General features: G+C 41.2%; 1 pseudogene; it reads right to left on the bottom strand.

Moving 5' to 3' along the window:
- Nucleotides 1-911: 911 nt before the first annotated feature.
- LOC116521981 lies at nucleotides 912-17,258 on the bottom strand (annotated as a pseudogene).
- Nucleotides 17,259-17,545: the final 287 nt, after the last annotated feature.

Here is a 17,545-nt window from a genome sequence, read left to right on the forward strand (position 1 = left end):
CACGTACCTGACGAGTGTTAGGGGTGTCTTACCCACCACAGTATTTGTTTCCAGAGGGTAAGTCATTTGTGTTCCAGGTTTGGTTGAAATTGCTCAAGGCATCCCAGAATTATGCTGGAACACACAAACACACACAAACACACAAACACACACACATATAGATAGATAGATAGATAGATAGATAGATAGATAGATAGATAGATAGATAGAGATACACAGATACATAGATACATAGATATAGATTATATATATATATATATATATATATATATATATATATATATATATATATATATATATATATATGGAGGGAGGGAGGGAGGGAGGGAGGGAGGGAGGGAGGGAGGGATAGGGATAGGGATAGGGATAGGGATAGGGATAGGGATAGAGATAGAGATAGAGATAGAGATAGAGATAGAGATAGAGATAGAGATAGAGATAGAGATAGATAGAGATAGAGATAGAGATAGAGATAGAGATAGAGATAGATAGATAGATAGAGGTAGAGGTAGAGGTAGAGGTAGAGATAGAGATAGAGATAGAGATAGAGATAGAGATAGAGATAGAGATAGAGACAGATAGATGATAGATAGATGATAGATAGATAGATAGATAGATAGATAGATAGATAGATAGATAGATGATAAATAGATAGATAGATGATAAATAGATAGATGATAGATGATAGATGATAGATGGATGGATGGATGGATGGATGGATGGATGGATGGATGGATGGATAGATGGATGGATGGATGGATGGATGGATGGATGGATGGATGGATGGATAGATAAAGAAATTGAAATGCATGAGTGCAGTTGATTGTACACATCTAATCCAGCAATGAAAGTGGACTACAATTCTTCCTCCTAAATGGCTTCCCTGTAGGTAAGATATGTAACATGGAATCTCAGATCTTCTTCCTCTTTGTCAGCTGTACTTTGGTGTTCAGCTCAGGATGCAGTATGATTATATAGCATTTGGGGAAAAAGATGCAGCCAAGTAATCCAGCCGTGGAGACTAGAATAGAGAAGATCTCCACAGCTACCATGTATTTTCCCTTAGCGCTCAGATAGGTTGGCACAAAGCTCAGCCAAACGCTGCAGAACATCAGCATGCTAAATGTAATGAACTTCGCTTCATTGAAAGAGTCTGGCAACTTCCTGGCGAGGAAAGCTACAGTGAAGCTGATGAGGGAGAGAAATCCCATGTAGCCCAGTACAAAATAAAACATGATGATAGAACCTTCATTGCACTTCGCTATTATTTCTTTGGCTAGTGACTGCATATCCAAATCAGGATACGGGGAGGATGTTGCCATCCACACCACGCAAATGCTTGCTTGGATCAGGGAGCTTACAACAACGATAAAGCTAGAAACTTTTCTTCCAAGCCACCTTCTCATGTTGGAGCCTGGTTTGGTAGCCATGAAAGCTACCACCACCATGATGGTTTTGGCCAACACGCAAGAAATAGCTACAGAGAAGATGATGCCGAATGCAGACTGCTGGAGAAAGCAGGTTACCTTGTTAGGTTCTCCCAGAAACAGCAAGGAAGAAAGGAAGCAGAGGAGGAGGGAAAGGAGGAGAACGTAGGTGAGATCCCGGTTGTTGGCTTTGACGATGGGAGTATTTTGGTGCGTAATAAATATTCCAAGTACCAAGACTGTGGTAAAGGAAAAGCAAAAGGCTGCTGAGGAGAGGATAATCCCTAAGGGTTCCTTGTAAGAAAGGAAAGTTATTACTTTAGGAAAACACCTGTCTCCAGTTCTGCTTGCATAGTGATCTTCTGGACAGGGGAAACAACTGTCCATATCTAAAAAAAAAAGATACTTGAATTAATCTATAATTGTATGACTATGTTTTCTGTGGAAGCCTCTATGTTCTGACTCCCTCCTCCATCCAGTAATGAATGCCGAGACAAGCTTAACTGGAATGTCACAGCACTTTATTAGCAAGAAACCAAAACCTCGGTGGCTGAAAGCCAAGCATAACAAACAGATAAGAACCTTGGCAGCAACTCAGACTTCAACAAATAACAGCTTCTCCAGCGTTAGGAATGACATTGAATCCTGCAAAACCAGGCTCCTCCCAGTCTCTCTTTAAATACTGTCTTGAGAGGAGCCTAATTACAATCACATGGGTCCAATTATCTTTGGTAACTGCGTAGCTGCACTCTACGTCGATCTGACCGGTGTTGCCGGGCATCCAGGAACAACTCCCTTGGCTCCTCCCCACTGCTCCAACGCATGACATCCGGATCACACTCCCTTGTCTCCTCCCCACTGGTCCAAGGCTCAGGCACCTCTTGGTGGCCAACCAGCCTCTCTGCGCCCTGCTTGGAGTCAGAACCTTGTCCAGGGTCCTCCACATCCTCCAGAGCCGTCTCATAGGGCCCCTCACTGTCGGAGTCTGGTGGCAGCTCCAACGGCTCCTGCTGGGCCACAACACCTCTATACCCACGATGAAGAACTTCTGGCATGTGTACCTGAAGTGGCATGCAGAGCCATGTCACCTGGCAAGTGCGACATCACCCGTTCCTCTTTCTGGTGCGCATGTCACACGATGATTAGCTGGCCTTTGCGCATGCGGCAGTGCTGAAAATCGGAAGAGCTGGTCTTCCATTTTCTGGCATGAGCATATGCGCCAGCCAGCTTAATGGCATTTGTACATGTGCGGCAGTAGCTGGAACACTTGCTGGAAGTGCATGTTCCAGCACGCACATGCCCCCTGGGCAGCTCCTCTTCCTGGTTGCGGCCCAGATGAGCGCATGGACACTCCCTTTTTGGCCCTCAGGTTCATCATCACTGCTCTATACAGACTGACTGGGTCCTCTTTCTGACAGTGAGAACAATTAACCAGTGGAACAACTTGCCTTCAGAAGTTTTGGGTGATTCATCACTGGAGACTTTCAAGAAGAGACTCACCAGCCATGTGTCTGAAATGTTAAAGGGCAGTGAAAGCTAGCCTTTCACTTCACAGTGTGCCAACATGCATACCAGAAATGGCACGCAAAACCATTCTGCCTGGAACACATGGCCTCCCTGGCCTCTGCAAGCACGGGAGTGCCAAAACCCGGAAGCCCAGCATTCCATTCCATATGCTCACATCGGCACCCAAACATCTGGTTTCCAGCACATGTGCACACCCAACAAGCAGCTTGCCCAACAAACAACTTGCCATTGTGCATGCCCACGCCGGAAACAAGAGTGCTGGCACACACATGCACGACAGAATGCTGGTGAACCCACGTGCGCGAAAGCCAGCTGGATGGCGTGGGTGCAGGCACAGGAAAGCACAGAGGAGTCAGAGAGACTGTGCATCATGCAATGGGATGGCCCTGCGTGCTGCTTCTGGCACACATTCCATAGGTTTGTCAACACGGGTGTAGGGTCTCCTGCTTGAGCAAGAAGCTCTACAAGGTCCCTTCCAACACTACTACTCTCTTACCATCCATTATTAAGATGGCCTTCTAAAACATTCTTGTGCTATTATTTAAGTGTGCTTCTGATTTTCCTTGGTCTTTAAAATGCAGGCAAATTACTTTCAACTAAACATTCTGGAAAGCATCATATTGAGAAAGACTATATTAGGGGGATGTTGCCATTAAAGGGTTAGTAATATGAACCTCTAGGGTAGTGATGGAATACCTTTTTGGCACCAAGTACCCAAACTGTAATATGCGTGTATGTTTGTGCATGCACATGCTGGAGCACCGGAAACCCGAAGACCAACTGTCTGGTGCGTGCATGCCTGTTTTTATTGGCATTTTATGCACCATTTTCAGGACGTTTTTCAGCTATTTCCGAACCAAACCCAGCCTTGAAACAGCCCGAAAAATGGCTTGTTTTTTGGTTGTTTTTCAGGCCAATTTCTGGTGCTCTGGCACCCGTGGAGCAGTGGTGGGATTCAAATAATTTAACAACTGGTTCTCTACCCTAATGATTTCTTCCAACAACCAGTTCACCAAACTTATCAGAAAGTTAACAACCGGTTCTCCCGAAGTGGTGCGAACCGGCTGAATCCCACCACTGCCGTGGAGACCAGCTGGCTGGTGCACATGTGCATGCCGTAAACCAGAAAAGCAGTTGGCGACGGTGCTTGTTCTCTGTGTGACACCTCTGGTATGTGTGCCATTACGACTCTAGAGTAACCAAAATTAATTAAGAGGAAACAAAAGAGGTACATTCAAGGAAAACTAACACATTTTTTAATTTCTTCCATTGGTCAAATCATGCTGCAACTTGTATTTCTGGACCCTGTATCTCAGTAGTGGGTTTCAAAAAAATTTGGAACCTGTTCTGTAAGTGTGACCTGTTTTCCGGGTCTACTGGTGGAACCTTTTCTAACCAGTTCGGTAGATTTGATGAACTGGTTCTACCGAATAGGTGCGAACTGATACGAATCCACCTCTGCTGTATCTTGCTGCCACAAACTCATGGTAAAGATCAATTCAAAACCCACCTTTCCCAATGAAAACCAGTACAAAATGTTTTACAGATGGCACCTGGCACCAACAAGGTTAGTTAAAATCTTAACAAATACCTCCCCAAAATGTTGGAAAGACAAATCAATACATGGGACATATTACCATTTATGGTGGACCTGTGAGGAAGCTAATTATTTTTGGAAAAGGATCAAAAATTGGCTGGAGGCAATAAGAAGGGTTAATATAGAATGGAAACCTGAAGTTTTTTTATTAGGAATAATGTCTGCGAAATACAAAAAAGAAATCCAGTATTTAATACCACATATAATTACAGTGGCAAGGATTGCCTTTGCCCAGAAATGGAAAAACAAATTAATTCGAAGCAAAGATGAAATAATGTTATGGACTGTGCCGAAATGGACAAACTAACTAAAGAAATCCAGGGAAAAGAAGAATCAGAATTCTACCAGATATGGGATAAATAGTATAGGTGGATGGAGGAAAGAAATAAGAAGGAATCAATGAAGGAATATAACAAAACTCAAAAAATAATAGTTATGAGTAAAATAAGAGGGTTAAGAATGGTGAAATCCAAATGAAATACAATAGAAGGGGAAATAATATAAGGTGAGCGGTATTGATTGATAATTGCTATTAGAAAGAACAGGAAGCCCCTGTTCGTATTGCATTGTGTAAATGTGGTGTACGTCTAGGTTTTGTGTGTGTGCATTTTGTGTGTTTGTTAATAAAAAATAAAAAATAAAAAACCCACCTTTCCATTTTGAAATCATTCCTTCAGGGCATTGATCACAGCCATAGCAGCAGAATTTCTTCCCTTCCTCCTTTTTTTTATGATAACCCGGATCGCAGGAATTTGTGCACACCGAAAGAGGAACCCTCTAAGCAGAAAAGAGATGATTCATATTTTAACAATTTCAAAGGGACATTTTCGAATCCAAACAGGAGAAATATATAGTCCCATTTTTCTTGCTGTAATTGATCCATTAGGGCAGGATGTCTCAAAGATGCTTTTTCAAAAGGCAACTGGACTATGTTTTTCCTTGAGGAAGAAGACCTTTTGCTTTCATTAGTTCTGACTGATTGAGAATTATCAGAACTGTCAGAATGGATGAAGCTTTGTCTTCTTCCTCAAGGAAAGGCATAGTCCAGTTTGTCACAGTTTGTTGCATAAATTCAAATCCAGAAAGCCCACATAGATAACTGATTCAGCTGGATTCATTAACTTCTTTATATACATAAGAATAGATGAATAAATGTACAACACCAGCAGGTGGTTCTTCCAAGTAAACACAAGGCAGGAGAGTTACAGGCAAACACAAGCCATTAGTTTCATTTTTGCAGGCAAGCCCAGACAGATTGCTAGTTTTCTTCTCAGAGCAGCAGATGGTTTAAGTTTCTGTTTCAATTCTCTGCGCAGACTCAGATCTGTTTAAGCTCCCATTGGCTGACTTAGTTTGCTATGCCTATTCATTGGCTGACCTAGTTCCCAGGTCTCTCCCAGTTATGAATTTTTTAACACAGATGCCTTTTGAAAAAGTACCTTTGGGACAACCATGACCATAGACATTAGGGCAGGTCCATACTAAGTTTATTTCTCTGACAATTGAGCCATTTGAGACTCCTCCTCCCTTGTCTGATTATTTCCTAAGAAGCATCTCTTGCTCCTGTTCCCTGCCTCTCTCTCTCTCTTATCTGTCTGTCTGTCTGTCTGTCTGTCTGTCTGTCTGTCTGTCTGTCTGTCTGTCTGTCTGTCTATCTATCTATCTATCTATCTATCTATCTATCTATCTATCTATCTATCTATCTATCTATCTATCTATCTAGTCTATCTATCTATCTATCTATCTATCTATCTATCTATCTATCTATCTATCTATATCTATCTATCCAACCATCCAACCATCCAACCATCCATCCATCCATCCATCCATCCATCCATCAATTTCAGTATCTATCATCTATCTATTAATTGAGCCATAGATCTTCTATTGCAGGGGTGTCAAACTCAATTTCATTGAGGGCCACATCAGGCTTGTGTTTACTCTTGGGGGCTGGGATAAGTGTGATCAGGGTGGGCATGGCGAGCTTGAAATCACATGTGTCGGGGGTGTCTGTGGTGACCCGAGTGCTCTGGCAGCAAAAACAGGCTTCTGAGCTCCATTTTCAGCTGTGATGGACTCCTGCACTCTGGCAGCAAAAATGGGACCTTTTCATGTTAGGGGTGACAGGAGGCCATCACAACTGAAAACAGAGCCTGAGAAAACAGTGTGCGGCTCCCCGAGCTCCATTTTCACAGGCAGAGGAACCACAGGCTGGTCCTTTGCTGTTTCTAGGGTGGTCCCATGGGCCAGATCTAAGCACCCCATGGGCCAGATCCGGCCCCCAGTCCTTGAGTTTGACACCCCTGCTGAAGATCATCCACACCTTCCATTATAAATGTGGACCATCTCTAAGAGCAGAATGCATACCTGGTTATAAAATTCTGGCCACAAAATTTTATTTTCATGGATGGTGATATTTTTCCCTTCAAAACCATGAGGGCTCAGTTCTCCAAGTTTCGTTCTAACAAAGGAGTTGTTGGGGAATATGACCAAATTGACAATATCAAATCCAGCAACCAGTTCTCCGTTTTCATTAAAGGACACTGTTTCTCCAGCTGAGTTGTTAAACCCAATGCATTGAAGGACTGAGTGGAGCTAGAGGAAACAAGGAAAGAGAAGCTGATGGATTTAAAGGTACTTGAAGATATAGAGATATTGGGAAAGAATTCTCTCTCAGTAGATGAATTCAGTGATACTTAAAATTGTTCTGACTGAGGCTTCCCCAAGAAGCACGAGGCAGAGTCCTGATCCTGACAAAAAGCCTTTTATTAAACAAATGTGCATTCCTCTCATTCACATTCAGCAAGGCCTGGCAAACAGTCTTTCAAAGGCATATTTATGACTACAGACCTTATCTATCTTGGAAAGCTGCCATGTAAATATTTTCCAAGTTAGGTGCTGTGCAAGGAAAGGCTGGACACTGAGTCTCTGAGATTCACAGACAGATCTTCACACTCCTGAAATGAATCTAACAACCAAATGAATGGTTTCCTGCAAAAGCCCCCTCCCCTTTTGCTCCTCTTTTATTTCCTATGGGAGAGGCCAATTACCTTCCACCAGTGGTGAGTTTCAAAAATTTTTGAAACCTATTCTGTGGGTGTGGCCTCCTTTGTGGGAGTGGCTTGCCGGCCATGTTTTTTCCTTCTTTTTTTCTTTCTTTCTTTCTTTCTTTCTTTCTTTCTTTCTTTCCTTCCTTCCTTCCTTCTTTCTTTCTCTCTCTCTCTCTCTTTCCTTCCTTTTGTCTCTCTGTCCCTTTTTCCTTTTTTTCTTTCATCTCTCTCACTTTTTCTTTCTTTTTTCTTTTTTTAATTTATTTCTTTCTTCCTTTCTTTCTCTTTCTCTCTCTGTGTGAGTCTCTCTCTCTCTCTCTCTCTCTCTCTCTCTCTCTCTCTCTCTCTCTCTGTGTGTGTGTGTGTGTGTGGTGAGTTTCAAAAACTTTTGGAACCTCTTCTGTAGGTGTAGCCTGCTTTCTGGGTCCACTGTTGGAACCTCTTCTAACCGGTTCGGTAGATTTGACGAATCGGCTATACCGAACTGGTGCAAACTGGCAGGAACCCACCTCTGCCTTCCACCTGTGACTTTACTCCCAAATCAACCCTGATTTCTGAGTTGTTCTTTTCTTCTGGAATCTATGCACATGCGCACAGTGGGAATAAGCTCTAGCTGTTTCTCTGCCTCACTACGGTCTAGCTCCCTAAGCACTTGATCACTATCAGACAGCCTCAGCCCTGTCTCTGCCTCTGACACAGAGCACTCATCTGAGTCTTCCCCTGCCTCCGGGACTGGCCCATGCTCCTCCCCAATCTCCTCACTGTCTGACTCTGCTGCCAGTGCTGCTGGATGCTGGTGGGCCACAATAAAAATATAGAGGATTTTGGCTAGGAATTCTCACTCAGTCGTTACAAGCACTGTATACTGATGCATACCACATAACTAGAGAATGGGGCTTTGGAAGAGTTTAATTCAAAATGATGCTAACTCAGTGCTATTTTCTCCAAGTAATTTGACCATCTCCAGTCTGACTTTCTAATGAGACATGGCCCGGACAACTTCTATCCTTCTTCCAAATTATTCTTGTCTGTTGTCAAGAACTGATAAACAGCTTGTTGCATTAGTTCATATCCATTGTCGCTTTATTACTTCAAGATCTTAGGCAACCACAAGATACAGAAGTCTTTTAACTTTTTTGGTATGTTACTGGAAAATCAGAACTGCTGACCAACCCTGGCTGCTCTTTAGAAGGCCAGATCCTGAAGATGAAACTCAAATACTTTGGCCACCTAATGAGAAGGAAGGACTCACTGGAGAAGAGCCTAAAGCTGGGAAAGACGGAGGGCAAAAGAAGAAGGGGATGACAGAGAATGAGGTGGCTGGATGGAGTCACTGAAGCAGTAGACATGAGCTTAAATGGACTCCAGAGGATGGTAGAGGTCAGGGAGGCCTGGAGGAACATTGTCCATGGGTTGTGATGGGTCCAGGGGTGGGTTCCTTCCAGTTCTAACCTCTTCTATAGAAGAGGTTCCACAAATCTACAATGCCGTTTAGAACCGGTTCCAGGTCCCTCCCCCCGCCCGTCCGCACATCATCAAAATGAAGAGTGAGAGGAGGAATTCTGGGAGTTGAAGTCCACAAGTCTTAAACCTGTCAAGTATGAACACCCCTGTTTTTTTTTCTAAAGGGTTAGGGGGGCAAGGGTCTTGTAACTTGACAGCTTTAAGACTTGTGTGCTTCAAATGCCAGAGTTCCTGAGTCAACATGACTGGAGGAGGAATTCTGGGAGTTGAAATCCACAAGTCTTAAAGCTGTCAAGTTTGAACACCCCTAGGGTTTTTTTTCTAAAGGGTTGGGGGTGCAAGGGTCTTGTAACTTGACAGCTTTAAGACTTGTGTGCTTCAAATGCCAGTTTCTGAGCCAATGTTTTGGTTGCTAAGCAAGAGCATTGTGAAGTGAGTTTCACCACATTTTACAAGTTGGCCATGCCCACCATAACTGGCAAGCTGGTCACATGGCCAGCAAGCCACTCCCACAAAGAAGGGCACATCTAGAGAAGACGTTCTAAAAAAAATTGAAACCTACCACTGGATGGGTTGGACATGACTTTACAACTAACAACAACTGAAAAATCACAAATAGTTCCTTTGCATATATACCAAACTCTCTTGAATTCTCCTAGACCTTGGAGTGATGTGATACATCCATGAGTAAAACCACTATGCTTCACTTTGACAAAATGAACTGCTTCAGTTCTGTGGGAGCAAGGTATAACTTTACACAGGACTGTAGCTGAAATGTTACCTGCCAAGGTTGGATGTCTTGAAGACGTTGTCTTCTCATTATCTCTCCGAATGGAGATCTAGATGACAGCATAGCATGTAGAGCATGTGCTATGGAATAGACTGCATTGTACACACTGTAACTGTGACCAGTCATGCTCATCTCAAAAACAGGACTAGGGAGATCTCTTAACTTCTCCTCACCATTACATCTACCAGCAACATCATCGGGTTCTTGAAAACCTGGAAGCAAACACTCAAAAGCTTGTTCCCAGAATTTCTTGAGAAAACCACTCCCTTTTGTCTCCAAAGGTGTTATGCTCTGAAGGTAGGCTTGGAATCCCAGAGGCTTATTTGAATGAATAGAGAAGGAAATCGTCCCTTGGAAAATTTTAAAAAAATTACGAGTAATGTAGGATGTCACAGTGAAATCAATCTGGACAGTTGTAATCCATATCTTTCCCAGGGATATGTTTGCTTCGTACTGATGATCTGCTAGAGGCACTAAAGTGCTCAGCCACAGAAGGGTCATACTTTCCCCATAATGATGCATGCTCTAGCTTGCCTGTCCATGAAGGTTTGATAGACAAGGGATGCCATATCTTGAAGTTCATACAGTGGAAGGAAGAGACCTTGCTTAGGGAGCATTGTTCTGAAAGCAGAACAGATTCCATTTTCATGCAAGATCTTTCCAGGTTGTCCAAGAAATGTTCCCCTGTGTCATCATCTACAGCGAGTAGCCCAACCCATGTCCATCTGAAATGGAGAAGCAATTGGACCAGACCTTTATAGAGATGACTTTCGTTGGGACCATGCGATAAAAGGAAAGTGAATGTGTTTTGTCTTCTGAGGCAAATGAACCATAACTAAGCTAAAAAGGAATGTAAGACCATTTTTTAAAAAAAAGATAGATTGGGCAATTGGCCTATCAGTGTATCGACTTGATTTGAGAAACTACATTTGGAAAATAAAGCCATGAATTAGAAACCATCAAGATTCTATTATATCTTCATTTCTTCTTCTTCTTCTTCTTCTTCTTCTTCTTCTTCTTCTTCTTCTTCTTCTTCTTCTCTTCTTCTTCTTCTTCTTCTTCATTCTTCTTCTTCTCTCTGTCTCTCTGTCTCTCTCTCTCCCTCTCTCTCTGTGTCTGTCTGTCTGTCTGTCTGTCTCTGTTTCTCTGTCTGTTTCTATCTCTATCTTTCTGTCTCTCTGTCTCTTTCTATCTCTGTCTCTCTGTCTCAGTCGGTTGGCGGCTCCCCGAGGGAGGGCCTTCTCTGTAGCTGCACCGGCCTTGTGGAACGAGCTTCAGGCTGAGATCCGGACCCTCACCACCCCCGGCCTTCCGTAAAGTGACTAAGACCTGGCTGTTCCGGCAGGCCTGGGGCTGTTGAGTATTCCAGCCCCATTTGATGAAGTGGATGCTGTGTTGATTTTAATTTTGTAATTTTAAATGTTTAAATGTTTTTATTGCTGTTTTATTTGCTGTGAGCCGCCCAGAGTCCCTAGGGAGTGGGCGGCATACAAATACCATTAAAGTTTGAAAGTAAGTAAAGTCAGTCGATCTCTGTCTCTCTGTGTCTCTGTCTCTGTCTCTGTTTTTGTTTGTCTCTGTCTCTCTGTCTGTTTCTGTCTCTCTTCTCTCTGTCTCTGTCTCTCTCTCTCTCTCTCTCTCTGTATCTGTATGTCTGACTCTGTCTCTCTGTCTGTCTATATCTCTGTCTTTCTGTCTCTCTGTCTCTTTCTTTCTCTGTCTCTCTATCTCAGTTGATCTCTGTCTCTGTCTCTCTGTCTCTCTCTGCCTCTCTGTCTCACTGTTTGTCTCTGTCTCTCTTCTCTCTTTCTGTCTCTGTCTGCCTCTGTATTTCTGTCTGTCTGTCTCTGTCTCTCTATCTCTATCTCTCTCTCATGCAATATAACAGGAGAAGGAATACATTAATGGTACATTAACAAGTTTGATCTCCTCAACCTTGGTTTTTACCTGTGGAATCTTGTAGAGATTTAAGAAATCTGCCATGTGGGTTGAGATGTCCAAACTCATTCCCCCAACAACTGCCATAAGAGTCCTTTCTGAGTCACATTTATAATTTGGGAGGAATCTCTGTGATTTGAACAGCAAGTCCAGGGTAGTCCAGTAGGTCATGTGTGCATCATAATAGCTATCATAAACGTGAAATCCAAGTGTGAAGTTTGGCAAGAGGTTTGCATTCTCATTTATCTCATTTACAGCAAATGCCAAAGTCAGGACATGCTGATAGAATTTTGTCACCATCCTGCAAAGAGAAATGCATGGCCCAATTATTCAGTGGACACAGAATGTCTATATTTATTTAGAGAGAGAAAACGATTTGAGAGAAGAGGATTGAGATGTAAAAAAGTGTAAATAGTTGGAGAAAATAGGCAGGGAGAACATCTTGATTTATTTTCAAAGTACTAGAACAAGGGTTCATCCAATGAAGATGGATATCATTGGAATAATTTGAAGGCAATATAGAACTGATTAGAGGCACACGGTGGCTCAGTGGCTAAGACACTGAGCTTGTTGATCAGAAAGGTTGGCAGATCGGCAGTTCGAATCCTTAGTGACTTGTCCCAGCTTCTGCCGACCTAGCAGTTCAAAAGCACATAAAAATTCAAGTAGAAAAATAGGGACCACTTTTGGTTTGAAGGTAAGTGAGTGTGTGGGGTCTCTAACAATGCTTTGAACTCTAAACACATAGTGCTTATAAGCAGCATCCTAAATAACTGTAAGCAAGCTTCCTCTAATCTTCTTTGGTGTCCTCACCACTCTCTGTATGGACTTTCAATCTCAGGCAGTTCAAAAGCATGTAAAAATGCAAGTAGAAAAATAGGGGCCACCTTTGGTGGGAAGGTAACAGCATTTCATGTTTTTTCGGCATTTAGTCATGCCAGCCACATGACCATGGAGATGTCTTTCGATAGCACTAGCTCTTCGGCTTTGAAACAGAGATGAGCACCAGCCCCTAGAGTCGAGAATAACTAGCATATATGTGTGAAGGGAACCTTTACCTTTCCATAATAAAACTGATCAAAGAAAGCACTGTTACAGATAATTGAACAGTGAGATTAAATTATTACTGGTGATGACTACTAAATGTGGTCCCTTTTCAAAATGAATTCATGGAAGAGATGATGGTTAGATGATTCTTTTGTTGTTGTTGTTGTTGTTGTTGTTGTTGTTGATTTGCTTTCCTTCTCTCTCTGTGTCTTTTAAAGCATAGCAATTAAAGTACTGTAGCGAGCAAGAGATGATGGATAATTTCTTTTTGTTGTTGTTCTGATTTGTTTTTCATTTCTCTCTCTCTCTCTTTTCTTTTCAGTGGATGACATGATTAGAAATTAGATAGGATAGAAGGAATAAGCCTTTTAATAAAGGCTGAAGCTAGAATAAGTGATAGGCATAAGAGAAGGAGGAATATTAGTGTATACATTTTTATATAATAAAGTAAAAGTAACAAGAGAAAACATGGAATAATTGAATAATGATAGATTGCAACCTAATATAAACATGTATTATTATTAGAAAAACAAAAATTGATTGAATGAAATAATTATGATTAATTTTATCACTTTTACTTGTATTAGAATGTATGACACTCAGGTACCACACTGTTCATGCATTGATTTGATATATTTCTAAAAAATAAAAATAAAAAACTTGTGGGGGGGTATGAATTCATGGAGAACAGCTGTAAGAGAGGCTATTTTCCTTATCTAAAGACTTGATGTACACAAGCTGCAGGCTTACAATAATGTCAAAGAAAATTCTGTGCTGATCAGTCTAAGAAACAAAGTGCTGAATAAAAATAGACTTGGCCAAAACAGTGGCTCTTTTCTTGTTTTGAATACCTTTTAGACATCAATCCTAACACTGATCAAATTATTGAAATCCTGTACTACTCCATTTAGAGATACTTGTGGAAAGTATCTTTTTACTTCTCTCTATACCCCATGGCTGCATCTCAAATGATCCTTCTGTTAAACTACTGAAGTTTGGAGATGATACAACATGATTGGTCTCATTCGAGAGTAGGATGTACAGATGGAAGGTTGAACAACTAGCCTTGTGGTGCAACCAGAACAATCTTGAACTAAATACACTCAAAAACCATAGAAATGGTGGTAGATTTTAGGAGAAACCCTCCTATATCATCACCTCTTACAATACTAGACAACACAGTATCAACAGAAGAGACCTTCATATTTCTTGGTTCTATCATATCTCAAGACTTAAAAATGGGCACCTAACATCAAAATGTCGTCAAAAAAGAGCAACAAAGAATGTTCTTTCTACGCCAACTCAGGAAGCTGAAACTGCCCAAGGAGCTGCTGATTCAGTTCAACAGTGGAATCATTCAGTCTGTCATCTGCACCTCTATAACTGTCAGGTTTGGTTTTGCAACCCGACAAGACAGACATGGACTTCAGAGGTTAATTAGAACTGCAGGGAAAAAAAACAATTACTACCAATCTGCCTTCCATTGAGAACCTGTACACTGCACCAGTCAAAAAGAGGGCCATGAAAATATTTACAGACCCCTCACATCCTGGACATAAATTGTTTCAACTCCTAGCCTCAAAACGACACTATAGAGCACTGCACACCAAGACAACTAGACACAAGAACAGTTTTTTTCCCCTGAACGCCATCACTCTGCTAAACAAATAATTCCCTCAACACTGTCAAACTATTCACTAAGGCTACATATCTATTACTACTAGTCTTCTCATTGTTCCTATCACCCATCTCCTCCCGCTTATGACTGCAGGACTGTAACTTGTTGCTTGTATCCTTAACGGTTTATATTGATATTGATTGTTTCCTGTTTGCTTATTTGTACCCTATGACAATCATTAAGTGTTGTACCTTATGATTCTCGATGAATGTATCTTGCCTTTTTGTTTACACTGAGAGCATATGCACCAAAGGCAAATTCCTTGTTTGTCCAATCACACTTGGCCAATAAAGAATTCTATTTTATTCTATTTGTAGAAAACATCTTTTTTCCCCCCCAAAGGCCACTTTTTATAACCATTAATGAAATAAGGAGAGCAAACTTTCAAAGCCTGAGAATTGAAACCTGCTTATAAGGTCTTTGTTCAATGCTAAAAGCTGTATTTGGCCCTTGAGTTGGATGGGGAAGGGTGAATTCCAGTCATTTCTTTAGGTATTTATTGATGAAATTTATTTGCTGCCCATCTCATGGTTCAGGAACATCAAAACAGTCATCAGGTATGAAGTGGCAGAATAATAGAACCAAAATTCTATTTATCTAGGAGTACAAAATTTTCTGTACTTAGGAGTACTCATCTCAAATGATCTAAACCCCACAGCTCACTGTAGCAGCCTTGCCAAAAAGGCATTAAGAGTGGTTAATTTAATTTTGCGGTAACATTGTATTGCAAACTAGGACATACAAAACCTTTGCCAGACCAATTCTCAAATACAGCTTGTCTGCCTGGAATCCACACTGTATATCGGACATTAACACAATTGAGCGAGTCCAGAGGTATTTCATGAGAAGAGTCCTCCACTCCTCTGCTCACAATAGAAGATATTATGCCACCAGGCTTGAAATTTTGGGCTTGGACAACCTAGAACTACGTCGCCTATGGTCTGAACTAAGTGTAGTACACAAAATTGCCTGCTACTATGTCCTACTTGTCAATGACTACTTCAGCTTCAACCACAATAATACACAGGCAAACATATATACAAACTCACGGTAACCACTCCAAACTCGATTGCAGAAATGTGACTTCAGCAACAGAGTGGTCATTTCCTGGAATGCACTACCTGATTCTGTTGTTACAATCCTGAAACCCCCAAAACTTTAACATTAAACTGTCTACTGTGGACCTCACCCCATTCGTAAGAGGTCTGTAAGGGGGCATGCATAAGCGCACCAGCATGTCTGTTCTACTGTTCCCCATTTATTCGTACCCATTTCCTGGGTTCGTGCCCATGTTTATACTTATACCTGTTATCTTGTGCGTGTTTGACAAACTGAATAAATAAATAAAAATTATATATAGGTAATGTATGTTACAATCTAAATAATGACATCTATTTGCCCCTCCCGAGCTCATGATGCTTTTAATTATTTTCTCCCATCAGGAAAGTGGTGAGAAGGTTAGATTGAAGACCCCTTCAGAAGGATCATATTGGGTCCGTCAGAACCCCCCAGCAATAAAAGTATCGAGTGCGATCTCAGAGCTTTGAGATTGCACATCGTCTCGTCACGGCATCCAGGCTCCGCCTCCTAATGGGGGGAAAATGCTATGATATAGGATATAGTTAAATAAGAAAGGATAATGATAATGAATTATATACATGGAGGATTAGAAAACTTTGGTATTAAATATTATGGATGTTTAGCTAAAACAGGATATGAGGACTTAATGTTAATGGAGGGATTTTATAAATAAGTAAATGAAATGCCAGCATGTGGTTATGGATTGAATCTTGGTATACTTACGGATGAAGGATGTTTAAATAACTGTAGTCAAATAAAAGTGGAGGTATGATGATGTCAATATAGTAAATATTTGAGTTAAGATATTTGAACTAATTTGAATTAATATGAATTATATTTGATGACGGTGGAAGAGATGCACAAAAGCTTTTGTAACCAGCTGATATACTTTTTACAATATATGTTTGTTTTGAAAATAAATTAAAAAAAGAAGGCTCGTATTAAAAAAGAAAAATGCAAGAAGAAACAAAGAAGAAACAAAAATGGGGAAAACAGCAAAGAGGATGGGGGTGAAAATTTGAAACCACTGATAAGAAGGATTTAGAAAGTATTGCATAATGTCAATTGGAAATTATACAATCTTCTTATTAAGATTGTTAAGTATTATACAGTTGTCTTTCAATCAAGTTCAGATTATTTCCATGGATTCTTCAGAAATATAATGCCTTGATAACTAGCGTTAGCCTGTTCCTTTATCCATTGACTTCCCTGGCATTCCTGTAAGTCCTAATCAATACTGATTTTGTCAACTTCTGTGGTTCTTCTACTTTTTCTGTATTTTCTTAAAAAGTTAAAACTCACAAAGCACATTCTAGATATTCCAGCATTTTACTGGAACTCCAAGCTGACATATGTAAGGGAAAGTATATACATACATACAGTACAGATGCATTTATATATAGCCTTACACTGCAAGTTCCATATTTAGATCTGTGTAAGGGTGTCGCTCAAAGTTAACTGCAGGGAAAAAAGCAAACGATTTGAGAAGCCATGCCACCATGATGAGATCCCCAGGTTTATGCCATTCGTGAGGAACCGGCTGCACCTCAATCAAGGGGCAGTTGATGCTGGATTTGGCACATGATATTTGGGGCAACATCAGGAGTAACACTACTAGCATCAGAGCCGACGAGAAGACCTTTTCTCTGGATGTAGCCATTGCTGCCTCATCCCTTGGATTGGCTACTTTTACCCAAGGTCCACAGAAAGCTTGAAGACCTGACTTGGGAAACTGTCTCCACCTGAACGTGAATATCAACATCCTTCAGAATGCATGAGTCCCTGCATGAGTGATGCAGAACAATTGAAGAGACCATAGTATATCTTACAGAATTGTGCCTCTCTTCTGTTTCTGGTTACGGCTCTGAAAGGTAAAACCCAGGGGATTTGTTAATCATATCTTAATCTGAAGACGACTCGGGCTTGTCTGTTGCTTTCTGCCTTATT

This window comes from Thamnophis elegans, chromosome Z (assembly GCF_009769535.1).
Source record: "Thamnophis elegans isolate rThaEle1 chromosome Z, rThaEle1.pri, whole genome shotgun sequence".
Taxonomy (NCBI): Eukaryota; Metazoa; Chordata; class Lepidosauria; order Squamata; family Colubridae; genus Thamnophis; species Thamnophis elegans.